The sequence below is a fragment of the Gekko japonicus genome, unplaced genomic scaffold (genome assembly GCF_001447785.1).
Source record: "Gekko japonicus isolate JY-2015 unplaced genomic scaffold, Gekko_japonicus_V1.1 scaffold1491, whole genome shotgun sequence".
Lineage (NCBI taxonomy): Eukaryota > Metazoa > Chordata > Lepidosauria > Squamata > Gekkonidae > Gekko > Gekko japonicus.
Genome location: NW_015159755.1, coordinates 53768 through 72843, shown reverse-complemented (window position 1 = coordinate 72843; position 19076 = coordinate 53768). Strand labels below are relative to the sequence as shown.

At 50.6% G+C, this 19076-nt stretch overlaps 1 protein-coding gene across 4 annotated transcripts in view; it reads right to left on the bottom strand.

The window, feature by feature from the left end:
* Nucleotides 1-10029, bottom strand: part of ST6GALNAC4 (ST6 (alpha-N-acetyl-neuraminyl-2,3-beta-galactosyl-1,3)-N-acetylgalactosaminide alpha-2,6-sialyltransferase 4) — a 31009-nt gene extending 20980 nt beyond the window's left edge. The window contains exons 1-2 of one of the 4 annotated variants that reach the window (XM_015405764.1): nt 9473-10029; nt 9242-9293 (exon numbers count right to left, since the gene is read on the bottom strand). The gene's annotated coding sequence lies outside the window, so the exon portion shown is untranslated. Of the gene's footprint in view, nt 1-2114; nt 2321-9127; nt 9203-9241; nt 9294-9472 lie in introns of those variants that run through there. The other 3 variants (XM_015405755.1, XM_015405771.1, XM_015405780.1) reach the window with 3 other exon arrangements.
* Nucleotides 10030-19076: the final 9047 nt, after the last annotated feature.

Sequence of the window (19076 nt, the reverse complement as noted above, 5' to 3'; positions counted from 1 at the left end):
ACAGCGTCGCCTTGCGCGAGGCGGGGGGGGGGGGGTATGAGGTGTGGAATGGAGTGAAGTCCAATCAGCTTCCATACGCAAAAGACCTTGAGGGTTCCATATGCAACTGACATTCCAACTGCCTTGCGGGGAGGGGGGTGAGTTTGAGGTGTGGAATGCAGTGACGTCCAATCAGCTTCCATATGCAAAAGACCTTGAAACGCTGGGCGGGGTGGTGTGGGCGGGACCGGGCTTCGGCTTCTTATTGGTCGGCAGATATGGTAAGTGGCAGTCCCACCGGCCTAATACTAAAGGGGCCAAATTTAGAATGTTGCGATATAGAACGTTGCTATTCAATTATAATAAGGGAGAGATGCCTGATATATAGACTCCTGTAATACCCCAATGGGGTATATTACTGGTTGAAACAAATAGAAGAGCTAGATTTAAGTCCACTAGAACCTTAGAAACCAACAGTTTGGTGTAGTGGTTAAATGCGCGGACTCTAATCTGGGAGAACTGGGTTTGATTCCCCATTCCTCCACCTGCAGCTGCTAGATGACCTTGGGCAAGCCACAGTACTGTCAGAGCTGTTCTCTCAAGGACAGCTCCTCCTCCCCCCTCCCCTTCTTCAACAAGGTCATTGGGGTACAAAAGCTTTCAAGAGCCAAAGCCCCCTTCATCAGATATCTTTGACTTTTGAAAGCTTGTACCCTGAAAATCTCCGAGGTACTGCTGGATAAAGATCTAGAGACCATCCTAATTTTTTTAATTTGATTTTTTTTTATTTGAATTTAAATTTTCAATGTTGTTTTTTTTTAATCTGGAAAATCCCCTGGTGACTCACAAGCAAAAATAAAGCTAAGGAACAAGGAGTGTTCAAAAACAAAATGTCTGAAATTCCAGAGAGGGAGGAACTTTGTTCGGCTCCTGGCTGATACGCAGGTACGGAGCGAGAAACCCTTGAAATTAAAGTGGCCTTCCCAGCTTCAGGGAACATTTGAAGATGACTAAGTAACAGGCCGGCAACTGACCAGTCAGTGGACAATATCTGACCACAGAACTGACTGGCCTCCCAGATTGTATTTATACCCCGCCCTTCACTACCCAAGGGAGTCTCAGAGCGGCTTACAATCTCCTTTCCCTTCTCCTCCCCACAACAGAAACCCTGTGAGGTAGGTAGGGCTGAGAGAGCTCTTTTGAGAACTGCTCATGAGAGGACAGCTCTGAGAGAACTTGTGACTGACCCAAGGTCACCCAGCTGGCTGCACGTGGAGGAGTGGGGAATCAAGCCCGGTTCTCCCAGATTAGAGTCCACACTCCTAACCACTACACCAAACTGGCTCTCAGAGAAACTCAGCGTGCTCAGTAGAGGCTCTGTACATTCTAGGAGGTGGAAGAGTTACATGGAGAGGAAACAGATTCGAATTCAGTACCGTCTTAGAGACCAACAAGCGTTTCAGGTAACAGCTTTCGAGAGTCAAAGCGGGGAGCTACTGGACTTGAATCCAACTGTTCCAATGCAGTCCAACACAGCTACCCTCTGAAACGGAGAGGAAAGACAATCTGTGCATGCTTGGAGAAACCACTGTCGAATCGTTACCTGATCGTACCCAGGGATTCTAGCTGCAGTCCTACGCAGCACTTCACTTGGGCCAGAACCCCGCCAAACTTTTGAGGAAAGAGTCACAACTGGAGGCTACCTGGGATTTCACACCAAAGTATCACCGTAGCCAGGATCCACAGCACAAGTTAAACTCTGAATCCCTCAATGATTGGAGAAATAGTTAAGGGGGGTCCTGTTATCACATCCCAAGGAGCATGCGAACATGCATCCAGACTGACTTGGGGAATTAGCTTGCACAGGGAGCAGAAAACAGATCTTTTACCTAAAGAGGTGGCTGGGAGCAGTGAGTTTCAGCAGTAAAAGGACTACAGAGACAGGATTACAGGTTTAAAAAGAAGTGCAAACTTTATTGGGGAATCTGGTGCAATATCAAGGAGGAGAAAACTTATCCTAAGTAAACACTAAGCTAGAAATGTGAATGTGGGGAAAATCTGGAAACGGGGAGCAGGCCGGCCGCTAGGCAAGCCAGCTGTGCTTTGGGGAATAAAAGGGGAGAAAGAAAACATACAGGCCTGATCCTGTGGAGGAAACACGGGTGCGAGTCCAATCTAGGAGCGGGTGATGAAAAGCAGGTCTGGGGATGAAGGTCCGGGGTTTGCAGGACAGGAGAGCCCCAGTGGCTTCAGCAAGAGTAAGGAAGCAAACCAACCCTGCGGTTGGGGCAACAGGCAGTATCCAGAAACCAGCTTACGCGGGTTTGGGGTGTGTGTGTGTGAGAGGTGGTTTGTATGCATCCTTAATTGCACTGAGACGGGGACAGTCCCTCTGCTGAGCCAGGAGCGGGTCCAGGCTAGAAACTCCGAATCTCCTTGGAAGGCTCGATTTTTAGGAGGGGGAGGAAGGTAGAAAGAACTCCAAATATGGGCGTGAATTTAAAAGTATGCGAGAAGTGTGGGAAAAGTCAACTTGTGGTACTTAAGTTACCTGCCCCCGATACCAGCTTGGGTTTAACAAAAGGCCGGGCAGAAGCTTGACACTTCTTCCTGAATCTCAGGCAGCGCATTAGGTCACGAAGGTGACCACAAAACATGGCTGCTGACTCCGGGCTGCTTTCGGGGGTTACACTCCTTCCCTCGAGCAAGGAAGGGAAGGGAATCTGTAATGTGCACAGTGCAGGCCTCTTGTGGCAGGGGAGAGGCCGAAGGTCCCCTTCTGGAGGGGATATGGAAGGGGTTTGGGGGAGAATATGGATATGGCCGAGCTGGGGAAGAGAACAGAATACTGCGGAAGGACTTTTGGTACGACGGGAGAAAAAGAAAACTTGATCAATTGGATGACCAGAGTGGTTACAACCAGTGTTCCCTCTAAGTTGAGTTAGTGTGAGCGAGCTCACAGTTTTTTAGCGTCCAGCTCACACATTTTTTTTTTCTCGGCTCAGGAAGGATGGCTCCAGAGCAATGCTCCCGCTAAGCTGTAGAGTCCTGTGAGCAAAAACCCTACTTTGTGAGCTACTGACCTTAAAGTTGTGAACAAGCGATTTGGCTACTGCATAAATTAGTTTGCTCTGGAGCCATCCTTCCTGAGCTAAGACAAAAACGTGTGAGCTGCTGGAGACTAAAAACTGTGAGCTAGCTCACACTAACTCGGCTTAGAGGGAACACTGCTCCAGAGCAAAACTAATTTATGCAGTAGCCAAATCGCTCGCTCACAACTTCAATGCCAGTAGCTCGCAAAGTAGAATTTTTGTGCACAAGACTCCACAGCTTAGAGGGAGCACTGGTGACAGCAGTGGTAGTGTCAGACTATAACTGGAGAGACTCGAGTTCAAATAATAATAATAATAATAATAATAATAATAATAATAATAATAATAATAATATACTTTATTGTCATTGTACATAGTACAAGGAAATTAAAGGTGCAATCATTCGGTGATCTACAACCATACTCATACACTCACACAACCATCCACAACCATCCCCTAACTCCCTTAAGGTTCACACTGCAACTTAAACCACCAGTGTCACCCAAATTCCAACTTCATACAGCATTTAAAGCAATAATAGCTCTCGAATAAAAACTATTTTTTAATCTGTTTGTCCTTGTTTTAATTGTCCTGTATCTTCTACCCGAAGGCAGCAGTTCAAACAGTGTTCAGGATGTGACAAATCCTGCAGAATGTTCAAATCCCGGCTTACCCATAAAGCTCGCTGCATCATTCTCTGTCTGACCCATCGCTCACAGTGGCTGCAGCCCAGAGCTTTTCATAGGAAAGGGGAGATGAACATGCAATAGAGTACGGGAGTGGTTCTTGACGTGTGGATCAGGGCCGAAAGATGGGTCGCCGCTCTCTTAGAGGTGGGCTGGCAGGGAGGCACAGGGTTAAGAGGGGAGAGGAGGCTTCATAGGAAACTTGGTTTTGCCTCTGCGTAACGTGTGGGAGTGGGGCTGCGGTGGCTCAAGTGGTTAAGACACTGAACTGCAGGCTGTGGAAGGTCAGTAGTTCAGCGGTTCAAGACCCGGGTGCCGCAAGACAGGGTGAGCTCCTGTCTCTAGTTCCAGCTCCTGCCAACCTAGCAGTTCGAAAGCAAGAAATTGCAAGTAGATAAATAGGGACCACCTCGGTGGGAAGGTAACAGCGTTTCGTGCACCTCGGTGTTTAGTCATGCTGGCCACATGACCACGGAAACGTCTTCAGACAGCGCTGGCTCTTCGGCTTTGAAACGGAGATGCGCACCGCAACCCTAGAGTCGGTTTCGACTGGCTTTCGAGCAAGGGAACCTTTACCTTTACCTTTAACGTGTGGGAAGGCCACTGGAAATACAGTAAGAACATACACGTACACATATAGATACACACACACAAGACACACACACAAAAATAAAATATAAACCTGGCCAGTGTTAAACGATGAAAGACAACTGAGAGTCTAGGCCACGTCAAAACTGGATTAGAGAGTGAGTCTCGGTGGAACTGGGTTGTTTCAGAGGTATGAGGAAGTTTTCTTGTGGAGGGGGAAAACACCAGGGACACAGCGTGTGGGCGCAACACCTCAGAGCCCTTGTTTAAATTTCCAGCCTAGCAGGAAATGCGGTTTTGTGTGTTTCGTTCTTCTTCCTCATTTCGGGTTTCTTAGGAAACGGCAATTGTGTGTCACTGACGGGGAAGGAGCTCTGCATGCACTCAAGCCGAGTCAGAGTTGGGCGCCGGAACAGAAGACATAGCCGAGGCCCGCCTCGATTTCAAAACCGGTTCACACATGCGGGGGGGAGGAGATTGGATTTATACCCCACCCTGCCAACCTAGCAGTTCGAAAGCAAGAAATTGCAAGTAGATAAATAGAGACCACATCGGTGGGAAGGGAACAGAGTTCCGTGCGCCTTGGTGTTTAGTCATGCCGGCCACATGACCACGGAAACGTCTTCGGACAGCGCTGGCTCTTCGGCTTGGAAACGGAGATGAGCACCGCAACCCTAGAGTCGGATTCGACTGGCTTTCGAGCAAGGGAACCTTTACCTTTTACCTCAGTACCCGAAGGAGTCTCAGAGCGGCTTACCTTCCCCTCCCCACAACAGACACCCTGTGAGGGAGGTGGGGCTGAGAGAGCTCTTTCGAGGACTGCCCTGAGAGAACTTGTGACTGACCCAAGGTCACACCAGCAGCTGCACGTGGAGGAGTCGAGAATCAAACCCGGTCCTCCCAGATTAGAGTCCACACTCCCAACCACTACACCAAACTGGCTCTAGCCCAATCGGCTGCACCAATTCAGACGGCAGACACAGGATCACAATCTGGAACAGCTCCCCACGTTGAAACGCCAGCGGCTTCAGTTTCAGGGATCTCATCCCTGCCCCCTGACATTGTTTTCCCAATCTAAAACTGGGGCTTCTGACGCGAGGGGAAAGAATGCCTTCCTTTCGATTCTGCCCTTCCAGTTGTCATGGGAACGGCTTGCTTTAATCCTGCCTTGGGCTGCCTGGCCACAGGGCCTGATTTTTAGATTCCTTTAGTGGTCATGATTTTTAGATTCCTTTATTGAGTCTCTTTGGGGAGGGAGTGAAACCTGCAGCTACAAAATCAGAAGCACCCGCCTCCATCCAAAAGTTCACCCCTCTTTCTTTGCCCAGTTTTGTTTTCCTCACATTACTACTCTTCTTCTTCCCTTACCAGGACTGCCCCAGGCGGGCCGGATCTCATCAGATCGCAGAAGCTAAGCAGGATTGGCCCTGGTTAGTTCTTGGACGGGAGAACGCCAAGGAAGCCCGGGGTTGCTATGCAGGGCAGTCCATGGCAAACCGCCTTTGGATGTACCTTGCCTCGAAAGCCCTGCGGAGTCACTGTAAATTGGCGGCAACTTGACTGCACTTTTCCACCACATTGCTCTTTCATGTTGAGCCAGTTTGGTGTCGTGGTGAAGTGCGCGGACTCTAATCTGGGGGAACCGGCTTTGATGCCCCACTCCTCCACTTGCACCTGGCTGGAGGACCTTCGGCAAGCCATAGTTCTGACAAGAGCTGTTCTTGAAAAAAGAGCAGTTTTTGTCAAGAGCTCTCTCAGCCCACCTGCCTCACAGGGTGCCTGTTGTGGGGAGGGGAAGGGAAAGGAGTTTGTCAGCCGCTCTGAGACACCTTTGGGTAGTGAAGGGCGGGGTATAAATCCAATCTCTTCTTCTTCTTCTTTTACCTCACAGGGTGTCTGTTGTGGGGAGGGGAAGGGAAAGGAGTTTGTCAGCCGCTCTGAGACACCTTTGGGTAGTGAAGGGCGGGGTATAAATCCAATCTCTTCTCAATCTCTTCTCTCTATTGACCAGTGGATGCCAAGGAAGCCTAATAATATTCTCATTCTCATTCTCTCTCTCTCTCTCATCTCTAGCTCCATTCCAAAAACACAGGGCTGGAGCCTGCAGTCTTAGGAAGAATTTCACAGAAGTAAGCCCATTGAATAAAACTGGACTTATTTTTGAGCAGGCCTGATTAAGACTGTTCCCCGAGTCACAGGAGATCTGCCACAGCTTGCTGGGATGCCGATCAACTGATCTAGCAGATACTGTCAGTGAACAACTGACACACACACCCCCTGGATTTCAGCATGGCCGGATAGTCCACATAGCCAAAGACACTCTTGCCTAAACAGAAGAAGAAGAGAAGAGATTGCATTTATACCCCACCCTTCACTACCCGAAGGAGTCTCAGAGCGACTTACAGTCTCCTTTCCCTTCTACCTCTCAGGTGGGGCTGAGAGAGCTCTTTTGAGAACTGCTCCTGAGAGAACAGCTCTGAAAGAACTTGTGACTGATCCAAGGTCACGCCAGCAGCTGCATGTGGAGAAGTGGGGAATCAAACCCAGTTCTCCCAGGTTAGAGTCCATGCTCAGTGGTTAAGACGCTGAACTGCAGGCTGGAAAGTTGGTAGTTCAGCAGTTTGAGGCCCGAGTGCTGCATGACGAAGTGAGCTCCCATCTCTGGCCCCAGCTCCTGCCAACCTAGCAGTTCGAAAGCAAGAAATTGCAAGTAGATAAATAGGTACCACTTCGGTGGGAAGGTAACAGCGTTCTGCGCGCCTCAGCGTCTAGTCATGCCGGCCACATGACCACGGAAACATCTTTGGACAGCGCTGGCTCTTCGGCTTGGAAACGGAGATGAGCACCGCAACCCTAGAGTCAGATTCGACTGGCTTTCGAGCAAGGGAAACCTAGCTCTCTCTCAATAGTCAGCCTAACCGGACAGTGACCTCAGTCAGCTGATAGCAAAGACAGCAGTGTGGCTCCCTGGCTTTCCAACCGGGCACAATAATCAGCGCAATCACAGACAACTCATGCACACATACACCATATGTTTATGTGTGTGTACTGTTTTCAAGGCAAGAGGCATTCAGGAGTGGTTTGCGATTGCCTCAACTTCCTGGGTAGTCTCCAATCCAAACACCAACCAAGGCCAGCCCTGCTTAGCTTCCAAGATCTTAGGAGACTGGGGGGCCTATCCAGGTCAGGACCTTTTTGAAAACCTCTCTTGCTATTTCACACTCAATAAAATGTGTTAACTACCCGGGCTTCCTTTGGATTTCCAGGAATGAACCACTTGGTTCTTATCTTTATTACAGCCCACAAACAATACAGAAGCAGAACAACATTAATTAGCTAAAATTATATTTCCAGACATATAATTCAATTTAGCACATCGGACAACGAGAAGGATTGCAGGTAATCGGAATAAATTATACACAACACATTATCTCAGCCTGTATTTTCATAGTAGAAGACAGAAACTTAGTCATACAACAATGCTTCGGTCAACCCCAGCCAGTGAGTTCTTTGCTCAGAAAATGGCTTTTTAAAATCAGCCCAAACAGGTTCCAATCAACCCAGGCTCGCTTGAAGATAAAAACTAAAACGAACTAACACCCAGTGATTCCGTCAAGTTACCACAGCAGGAAGGAACCAACTGTTCAGCCTTTTGAACGCCTCTCGCTTGTATTTACCCAGCATTTGCCATAAGTGATGGTAAATTAGTTCCATTCTAAGTCCTGCGCTTCAGTACCGTCGGTAAGATTGGCTCACAATACAAAGCAAAGCTAAAATCCACCGATGGCATCCAACTCCTTCAAACTGTACCTAATTCCAGAGTTAAGACTGTGGCCTTCGGGGTTTTGGATAACCAGAAGTCTCTCTGGCTGTTAAGAGCTCTATTAACAATTCTGAATATTTGGCCGCGGGAAAGGTTTGGAGAGGACACAATCCACCCACAGGGCCGGCTCGCTCACTAGGTGAACTAGGCGCTCGCCTAAAGCGCGCCAGCCGGGGCACCAAACTGGCACCCGGCCCCCCACCAAAAGCCCCCCCCCGCCAAAAGCCCTGCAACTTTCTTGACTAGGTGGGTCAGGGTGATTGCTCCGCGCCGCCGGGTCTTTCAGTGTGCTCAGAAGCGCAGCCGTCCTCCTCTTGGAGGAGCAGGAGCCACTGGGCTCCCCACCCCCAGGAATCAGTGGTTAGGAGTGCAGACTCTAATCTGGGTGACCCGGGTTGGATTCCCCCACTCCTCCTCCACATGCAGCTGCTGGTGTGGCCTTGGTTCAGTCACAAGTTCTCTCAGAGCTGTTCTCTCAAGGGCAGTCCTCGAAAGAGCTCTCTCAGCCCCACCGAACTTACAACCTTTCAGATGTTGTGTTGTTCATTCTTCCTAAAATGCATTTATGTTTGAAAATTGGGGGATGCACGGGGAGGGGCGCCAGAAGGTACCCTCGCCTAGGGTGCAAAAAACCCTGGGGCCGGCCGTGTCCACCCACGGAGATGAAGCTGAGGATCTGGTCATTGCCTACGGAGGGGACTGCCATCCACCCTGTGCATCCACCAGGACCGGCCCCAGCTTATTTTGCACCCTAGGCGAGGATCCCTTCTGGTGGCAGCGCCCCCCCCCCTGCGCCCACCAATTTTCAATAATAAATGCATTTTAGGAAGAATGAAAAACACAAATAATCAAGAAACTCCCAGAGTAAGGGGCCAGGTCCAGTTTGGCGCCCCTAAGGGCCCTCCCGCTCTAGGCGACTGCCTAGTTCGCCTAGTGAGTGAGCCGGCCCTGGCACCCACCTCAGAAGGCCAAGCAGAGATGAAAGAAAAGATCTCCGACCGGTCAAATGAGATCACCGCAGCCCCGACAGCTGCAGCTTAAGGATTCTTTCCCCCAAAACACACAGAACTCACAGCGACGGTTTCCTTAACGGGATCCGCGCTTCTCAATCGCGCCGCTCAGCAGCTGTCGAAAGAATGAAAGTAAAAGTGCGATGCGCCAAAAGGACAGGAACGCGCGTCGCTGCAGCGTGCCAAATGCGTAACCGTGCCGAAAACCACGCCGATCCACTCTGCACATGCTCGGCCGCGCTCGTCCCTTCCTCGCCCTCCCACCCCGTCCTTGCCTGTTTTAATCGCACTTACCCGGGAACAACGACTCCAGGAGTCGACCTGGGGGAAAGACCCTCGGATTCCCGTGGGGGCTTGGTTCCAAGCAGCAACCCCGACCGCGGCCTGGGACCCCCGGCCTCCTGGAAGCGCCGGCGCCATGCAGCGCGCACGGAGCGGATCGCCCGGGCCCAGGGGGGGAGGAGAGGCGAGGCAGGCAGCTGCGGGTGGCTGCGGCAGAGGGCGAGCCCGAGGCAGCCCCTATTCCCGGCGGCCAGCTTTCCCGGACTGCCGCCGCCTTCGCCGCCTCCTCCGCGCGTGCCGCAGCAGGCGGCTTCCAGACGAGGCGCCGGCCATTGGCACCCAACTCGGGGAAGGAGGGAGGGAGGAAGGGGGGGAGCCGGATTCGGGGGCTCAGGAGAGGGCGGCGCTTCTTCCTCGCCGGCCCGTCGTCCCCGGCCTCGGCTTCCCGACGAGGCGGGGAGAGGCCTTACGCAGCCCCGAGCAGGCGACGCGGGGCCCGGTCAGGGGGCGGCGGCGGCGCCTCTCCAAAGCGCAGCGCAATTGCGCGCGGTGGCCCAGCCTGGCTCTGCCGCCCCCCTTCCCCACGCCCCTCCCACGCCGCCCTCTCGTCGGCCCTCCGCCGGGGAAGGGGGGGGTCGGGAGGGAGAGGCTCCCGTCGTTCTCAGAGGAGCCGGGGAAGGCGCCGCTGGCAGGCGGCCAAGGGCTTTGGGAGTCCTGCTCCTCCACGCCGGGACTGGTGCACACGGCGGCGGGGGCGTCCTGAGAGGGTCGGAGGAGCCGCAGAGCGACGGCGAGGCAAGCGCGGGACCCTGCGTGCGCCACGGTGCTCCGCTCGGCTGAAAACGCCCTGCAAGTCCAAACCCGACAGGGCAGGAGGGAAAGAACCCTCCCACTGTTGACCCCCCCCCAAGCACCAAGAAGACAGAGCATCACTTGCCCCAGAGCCCCTAGCTATACCTTGTGGCTAATAGCCACTGATGGACCTCTGCTCCATATGCTTATCTAATTCCCTTTTGAAGCCGTCCATGCTTGTAGCACCCACCACTTCCTGTGGCAGTGAATTCCATGTGTTAATCACTCTTTGGGTGAAGAAGTACTTCCTTTTATCCGTTCTAACCCGACCGCTCAGCAATTTCATGGAGTGCCCACGGGTTCTTGTATTGTGAGAAAGGGAGAAAAGTACCTCTTTCTCTACCTGCTCTTTCCCATGCATAATCTTATAAACCTCGATCATGTCACCCCTCAGTCGTCTTTTCTCCAAGCTAAAGAGCCCTAAGCGCTTTAACCTTTCCTCATAGGGAAAGTGTTCCAACCCTTTTATCATTCGAGTTGCCCTTTTCTGCACTTTTTCCAAAGCTATAATATCCTTTTTAAGGTGTGGTGCCCAGAACTGCACACAGTATTCCAAATGAGGTCTCACCATTGATTTATATAGGGGCATTATTATATTGGCTGATCTGTTTTCAATACCCTTCCTAATAATCCCCAGCATAGCATTGGCCTTCTTTATTGCAGTCACACACTGTCTCGACATTTTCAGTGAGTTATCTACTACAACTCCAAGATCTCTCTCTTGATCTGTCTCTGCCAGTTCAGACCCCATCAATGTGTATTTATATTTAGGATTTTTGGCTCCAATGTGCATCACCTTGCACTTGGCCACATTGAACCCCATTTGCCATGTTGACGCCCACTCGCCCATCTTTGACAGATCCCTTTGGAGTGCCTCACAATCCTCACTGGTTTTCACCACCCTGAACAACTTCGTATCATCCGCAGATTTAGCCACTTCACTGCTTACTCCCAACTCCAAATCATTAATGAACAAGTTAAAAAGCAGTGGACCAAGTACTGATCCCTGTGGTACCCCACTGCTTACCCCCCTCCACTGGGAGAACTGCCCATTTATACTCACTCTCTGTTTTCTATTAATTAGCCAGTTTTTGATCCATAAAAGGACTTGTCCTTTTATCCCATGATTTTTGAGCTTGCTTAGGAGCCTTTGATGAGGAACTTTATCAAAAGCTTTCTGGAAGTCAAGGTAAACAATATCTATTGGATCCCCCTTGTCCACATGTTTGTTCACCCCCTCAAAGAACATTAACAGGTTAGTGAGACAAGATCTTCCCTTACAGAACCCATGCTGAGTCTGCCTCAATAGGCAGACTCTCTCAAAAAGAGAGAGGTGGGACTTTTCTCCCTGCCGCGCTAGCTTTCTGTCTGCAGGGAGGGTGCAGGCAAAGGGGCCGCGCAGAGCCTCGAACGGTTGTCTGCCAGCCATTCTGCCGTCCTGCGTTGCTGTTTGCCTGAACCGAGCCAGGGAAAGCCTCGACCGACAAGTGACAGCGTCACCTGTCAAATGGCTAAGATCAACAACCGCCCCCCCCCCACCTCCTACTTCTGTGGTGGTCCCCGCTTTGAGGAGAGGACAGCTCCCAGGTTTCCATAAATATTTGGGGGGGGGGGGTTAATACAGGAAACAGGGCAATGTTATCAAGAAATGGTGCTATAGTACAGCACTTTTATAAAGGGAACAGAGTTTGAGTCCAGTGGCACCTTGAAGACCAAAAGAGTTTAATTCTGGGTCTAAACTTATGTGTACAGGTAAACTTATACCCAGAAGTAAACTTCATTGTTTTTAAAGGTGCCAGCGGACTCAAACTATGTTCTAATTGCTTCAGACGCACCCAAATCACTCTGAAACAGAAGAAGAAGAGAAGAGATTGGATTTATACCCTGCCCTTCACTACCAAAAGGTCTTTCAGAGCGGCTTACAAACTCCTTTCCCTTCCCCTCCCCACAGCAGGCACCCTGTGAGGCAGGTGGGGCTGAGAGAGCTCTGACAGAAATCGCTCTTTTTCAAGGAAAGCTCTTATCAGAACTACGGCTTGCCCAAGGTCATCCAGCCAGGTGCAAGTGGAGGACTGGGGAATCAAAGCCAGTTCTCCCAGATTAGAGTCCGCGCACTTAACCACTACACCAAACAGATAGTCCTGTGCCATCCTAATATGTGCTTGAGCATCTGGATCCATGCTCGAACATCTGGATGTGGTCAGCCTCTCCCTTCATCCCTCCCCAGCTGGAGTTGGGGAAGTAACCCTAATGGTTGGGGCCTGGCAGAGGCCGAAACCCCATGCCTGGAAGGTGTGCGGAAACAACGGGGGGGGGCACCCACAGTTTGGAGGCTGAGGGGGAAGGACTAGAGAGGTGGAGAAACAGCAGAAAAGGGCTGGAGAGACTGTGACATCATGAGTCCTGCAACTTGTAGGGTTGCAAACTCTGGGCTGGAAAATACCTGGAGATTTGGGGGAGGGGGGGGACTCAGCAGGGGCAAAACCAGAGAGGCTGTTTCCTCCAGGAGAACGGATCTCTGTCGTCTCCAGATCAGTTGAAGTACCAGTTTGGTGTCGTGGTTAAGTGCGCGAACTCTAATCCGGGAGAACCCAGTTTGATTCCCCCACTCCTCCACTCGCACCTGGCTGGATGACCTTGGGCAAACCATTGTTCTGGCACAGCTATTCTTGAAAAAGAGCAGTTTCTGTCAGAGCTCTCTCAGCCCCACCTGCCTCACAGGGTGTCTGTTGTGGGGAGGGGAAGGGAAAAGAGTTCGTAAGCTGCTCTGAGACACCTTTGGGTAGTGAAGGGCGGGGTATAAATCCAATCTCTTCTTCTGGATGACCTCGGGCAAGCCATAGTTCTGGCACAGCTGTTCTTGAAAAAGAGCAGTTTCTGTCAGAGCTCTCTCAGCCCCACCTACCACACAGGGTGTCTGTTGTGGGGATGGGAAGGAGATTGTCAACCCCTCTGAGACTCCCTTGGGTAGTAAAGGGCGGGGTATAAATCCAATCTCCTCCTCCTCCTCCTCTTCTTCCTCTTCCTCCTCTTCTTCTTTTTCTTCTACCATGAGATCTCCAGGCCCCCACCAAGAGGCAGGCCACCCCGCCTACAAAGGAGGGAACTAGAGACAACCAGGCAGAGTTTTGTTGGTCGTTATCAAGGGAGCTCTCCGACTCAAGCGGCCTGTACACCCTCCATCTCCACGGGAGCTTTCTTCCCAGAGGAGTCAACTTGCCGAATCAGATGTGGTCAAGTTGGCCAACCGGAACTTTGGGTAACAAAACAAAGTTCAAGTCCAGTTGGGCACATTTAGGACCAACCAAGTTTTATTCAAGGTATAAGCTGTCTGGTGCAAGCACACTTCCTGCAGATATGTCTTCAGTTCCTGATGTCAACTACTCACAGTGAGCGTTGGTCGCTCTTGTCTTCTGTGGATCTGAAGCTTCAGTATAGGTAAATATAACCCACCCTCAACACTATTTCCCCACTACAGTCTTTATTTCCTGGCTAGACCTTCTATGCTTGATTTACTGTGTCTTTTGTGGGTGTGCTTTGCTCTTCTATCGGTTTCAATAAAGCTATTAGTTAAACATCAGCCGGGTTCATTTGAGAGTTCGCTGGGAAGGAATCCCCTTATGCAAAGGTGCGGATCCCAAGTTACCCCCTCTCGCTTAGCTAAATTCCCCCAATGAATTAAATATTAGACCATTTTGGGTAACAGACTTCTCCAGATACTTCTGAAGGAAGTGTGCCTGCACACGAAAGCTTATACCCAGAATTAAACTTGGTTGGTTTTAAAGGTGCCCCACTGGACTCGAAACTTCGTTCCGCTGCTTCAGTCCAACACCCTCCTGGGACAGTTTTGTCTCCTTCCCAAGACGCTTGTCCTTTTGAAATGGGTTAACCTGTCCTACCGACACAGTGCGGTTTGGAATTTGAACTCCCGCTGCCATTCGTCCCTTTGGCAGCTGACACACCCGGCACCTGCAAGACCTTAACTTCCTTGGGTACCTGATACGTCCTTCTGATAACGCCGCTGGCTGGTCTCCAGTGACTGCTTGCCGCATGGTGTCCACGGAACAATTCACGGTGCCGGCTGCACAGGCAGGGCTGGAGGGCTGCTTATTTGGGGCTTTTGTGAAGAGGAGGATGCGGCCAGCCCCACAGCCCTAAAGGCTCCTGCTGGCTCAGGGTACAGTCAGGGCTGATTCCAGGTACCTGCAGTTTGGTGTAGTGGTTAAGTGTGCGGACTCTAATCTGGGAGAACCGGGTTTGATTCCCCACTCCTCCACTTGCAGCTGCTGATGTGACCTTGGGTCAGTCACAAGCTCTGGCACAGCTGTCCTTGAAAAAGAGCAGTTTGTGTCAGAGCTCTCTCAGCCCCACCCACCTCACGGGGTGTCTGTTGTGGGGAGGGGAAGGGAAAGGAGTTTGTAAGCCGCTCTGAGACACCTTTGGGTAGTGAAGGGCGGGGTATAAATCCAATATCTTCTCTTCTTCTTCTTCTCTTCTGCAGCAAAGAGTCTTGGCTTAGACCCAGCTGGTGATAGTGCAGGCCAACGAGGGGATTTATTTATACACTTATTTATTTACTGGCTTCATTTCTGATCTGCTTTTCTCCCTAGTGGAGACCCCAAAGGGGATTGCATCATGTGCCTCTCCTCCATTTTATTTTCACAACACCCGATCCTGTGAGGTCGGACAGGCTGAGAGTGTCTGGCCCAAGACCACCCAGCCAGTGTCCGCGGCAGAGTGGGGGTCCCCAGATCCTAGTCGAACCATCTCACCACACTGTATCCTCTAGGGATGCCGTAACCTGCCGTGCCGCCTGATGGGAGTGAGCTGAGCTCTCTGCAGAGTATTCGTTGTTTTCCCCTGCAAGTGGTCTCGGGTAGAGAACCGGCCCCTCATACAGTCAGACCTGCTTTGGACACTATCTAGCATTAAGAATAGCGATAAACAGAAATTGGGAAGATCAGCTCAAAGGTCCAGTCAAGCCCGGCAGCCATGCAGGTGCATCCATGCACAGAACCACAGAGTCAGCAGTTTTCTAATGTATGTGTTTGTATTTACTCGTAGCATACTTACATTGTTACTGTTTCTTGTTGGAGTTGTATGTTTGTATATTTCCAACCAAAACGTATGAAGTTATTACATTGCTTTTCTATCCTGTTACATAGTTTTTGTTGAATAAAAACTACCCCCCCCAAAAAAAGTCCCCCCTCAACCTCCAGATGGAACATTCCCAAGTCCCTCAGCCTTTCCACACAGGGCTTGGTCTCCAGGCCCCCAATCATCCTTGCCGCTCTCCTCTGCACCTGCTCCATTCTGTCCACATCCTTTTTGAAGTGAGGCCTCCAGAACTGCACACAATACTCCAGGTGCAGCCTGACCAATGCAATGTACAGCAGGACTACGGCATCTTGTGATTTGGATGTTGTGCCTCTGTTGACCCACCCCAAGATCACATTAGCCTTTTTTTGCCACTGCATCGCACTGGCTGCTCATATGTAACTCAATCTCACAAAGCAGGGCATGAAGGCATCGGTACACCTTGCTAGTCCCTAAGTCATGAGTATTCAGAGATATACTGCTTTTGGGTGTGGAGGTTTTATTATTAACTCCTAACTAGTTACGTGTAAGTCAATGAAATCTGGATACCTAAAGATGAAGTAGGGGGTTTGGCATTCATAAGCGTGTCAGCTATGCTGCCATGGGGCTTTGGGGGGTTCGTTCTGTGTCTTGGTAATTGCTATTGCATGCCTATCTCTGCTGTTCTGCCTGTGCTGAAATGCTTATCGCTACAGATGTGCAGGAGGAGGATGTATTGTCTGGAAGTCTCCTATGTACCGTGAGAGACTACTGCTTCCCAGCTTTCGCCACCTAACGGTTTCCTAGCTGGTCCCGCGCACGGGAGGGTAGCTAATTGGCCCATGCCATGGGAGGGTGCATACGAATGCCCTATATCCTATTATGTTCAATGGGTTGCCGGCATTCTTAACAGTGCCTGTGTTACTGAATCTTTGGCTTTGCAATAAAAGTATAACCATTCCTGAATGCGTGTACTTCGTTGTAAGCTGTGGGTTCTTACAAAGCGAGACCACCACCACCACCACCCCGCTAATCTAGGGAAGTATCAGCACCTAAAAGGCGAATAGCTCCTCCCAACAGAGGCTAGAAGATTCTCATAACCTTTCAGGAGCTACAGACTGCTGGGGGAACGGCTTCTGATGCTGTTTAATGGTCTGGATTTTGATGGATGCCAGTTTTAACTGCTGATGGCTTTAATGCTTTTGGTTTTTAAGACACAGTTAAGATGAGAATTAGAGGCTACTTATGATTTTATTACCATTTTATGATTGTTTTCACTTGCTTGGGGATTCGTTTTAGAGAAGGAGGGGCTAGCTAGACACAGTTTTAATAAGGCACATGAACAACAACAATGTTCTACTTGGCTGTGATCTCCATCTCAAGTTGGTTGCGTGTTGGGTTTGGGATTGGCACTGCACACACAAAACCGTGGCACCTGGCAGTTGGTTTTCAGCAACCCACCCCTGATCAAACGTAACACACCACTGAAATGGCTCTTTGGGGGCTGTTCTGGCAGCAGTGCTTAACCTTCTGCGAAACTGAGTTAAAAATTCTACACTTAAATCCGCACTGGGGCCACTCCGGATCGAGGGAAAGCCTGCAGCAAAACGGGATCCACGTACCCTGGGGCAACGGCAGTCTGAACCCGGGGTGGCCACAATGTAATGCAGAATTGACAAAAAACCTGGGATAAAAAGAGGGGTGAAGTCGAGTGTTGTGCAGAATAGCTAGTAGGAGACAATGTTGAACCAGGATTAAGGGTCTAGTGTGGAAAGGGCCCCTAGAGAGACAAGAAAAGAGCCACCAGGAGGGGTTGGCTGAAGCAACTTGAGGTCCAAGTCCTCTTTCTCTGCTGTAGGAGCACCTCTTGGCCTTCACCTGTGATCTGCCTCTAAATAAATTAAATACTATAGAACAGCATCTTGTGCTCTCTCCTCTAAGGAGAACCGAACTGGGTAAGTGCTGGCCCTGGAACTTCTCACTGCCAGTGTTCCCACCAAGTTGAGTTAGTGTGAGCTAGCTCACAGTTTTTTAGCCTCCGGCTCACACGTTTTCTTCTCAGCTCAGGAAGGAGGGCTCCAGAGCAAACTCATTCATGCAGTAGTAGTTAGATCACTCGCTCACAACTTTAATGCCAGGAGCTCACAAAGTAGAATTTCTGCTCACAAGACTCCACATCTTAGAGGGAGCATTGCACTACTTGGACAAGCAAGGTACCCGTAGCAATACCAATTAATGCCTGGACCAGCATCCCTCACCTGTAGCGGGTGTTTGTGTTTTGTCTATGTGTGAGAGAAGGGAAAACAGCATCAAGAGAAGGACGTGTTGGGGAATCTCTGGTGTGGTACTGGCTGTCGGTTTCGGCCCATAGATATCTGCTTTTCTACCCGCGTCCCTTTTGCAGATTGTAATGATCATGAGCCTATTTGTTGACTTGGTGTATCGCCTGCAGAGGCAGCAGGCAATTGCACCTGAGTTGACCACGCCCAGCAGGAGCTCATTAGCATAATAGGCCACACCCATCTGTCACAGCAGCACATTTTTGTGCCCATGTTGATACGGATTATGAGGATGGCTGTCTTGTTGCACCTGGTAGGTTTAAGGCATCCTTCAGGAGGCAGAAATGAATACAAAACAGGTAGGACCTTACTCACTTTGATCCAAACAAGACCTCTGTTAGAATGATCATAGATGCTGCGAATGAAAGCAGAACGGTTTCTGACATCAGGGAGTGTATGAAAGCCTTCGAAATTGTGCGTTATTTTGGTACAGCGAGGGGAAGGAGTGACCACTCCAGATGTGGGGCAGGGATGGTGTCCTGCCCAAAGGTTTCCCAGCAAACAGGACCATCTCCACGGGCAGTTTGTGCTCCACCAACCGGCTTTGGAGGACTTTCGGATCCTAACAAACCACAGATCTAGGTGGCCTGAGCAGGCCGGGAAAAGGGTTTGCTTTTATCCATGGCGAGGCACACGGGAGGGGGAACAGAGACATAGAAGCTAGGGTCCCCCTCCCCACAATAGATACACATGTCCTGCACAGGAGTGAGGAAAATGCTTTGCTTGTGTTGCCCGTGAGGTGCACAGAGCACAGCAAGAGAGACAGGATCCTGCTCTTCAAAGGCCCGATGGGCTGTCTCATGGGGAAAGAGCAAAGATCTGTTCTCTGCTAAAGGCAAGAAAAGATCAAACAGGCTTAAGTGTTACAGAAGCACCAATGCCGGTTGAACATTGGGAGAAACTTCCTAACAGTGAGAGCACTTCCACAACTGGAACAAAATCAGGGGGCTATACTCTCCCACGCTGGAGATTTTCCAGCACAGGCGGGCCAGTCATCTGTTAGGGATGCTCCAGAGTCAGTTTGGTGTAGTGGTTAAGAGCGCGGACTCTAATCTGGGAGAACCAGGTTTGATTCCCCGCTCCTCCACATGCAGCTGCTAGTGTGACTTTGGGTCAGTCACAAGTTCTTTCAGAGCTGTTCTCTCAAGGGCAGCTCTTGAGAGAGCTCTCTCAGCCCCACCTACCTCACAGGGTGTCTGTTGTGGGGAGGGGAAGGGAAAATAGATTGTAAGCCGCTCTGAGACTCCGAGTGAAGGGCGGGGTATAAATCCAATCTCTTCTTCTTCTAGCACTGGACTTCCTGGACGGAGCCCCCAGCCCCTGCCAGCTCAAGGACAAGGGCGTAGACT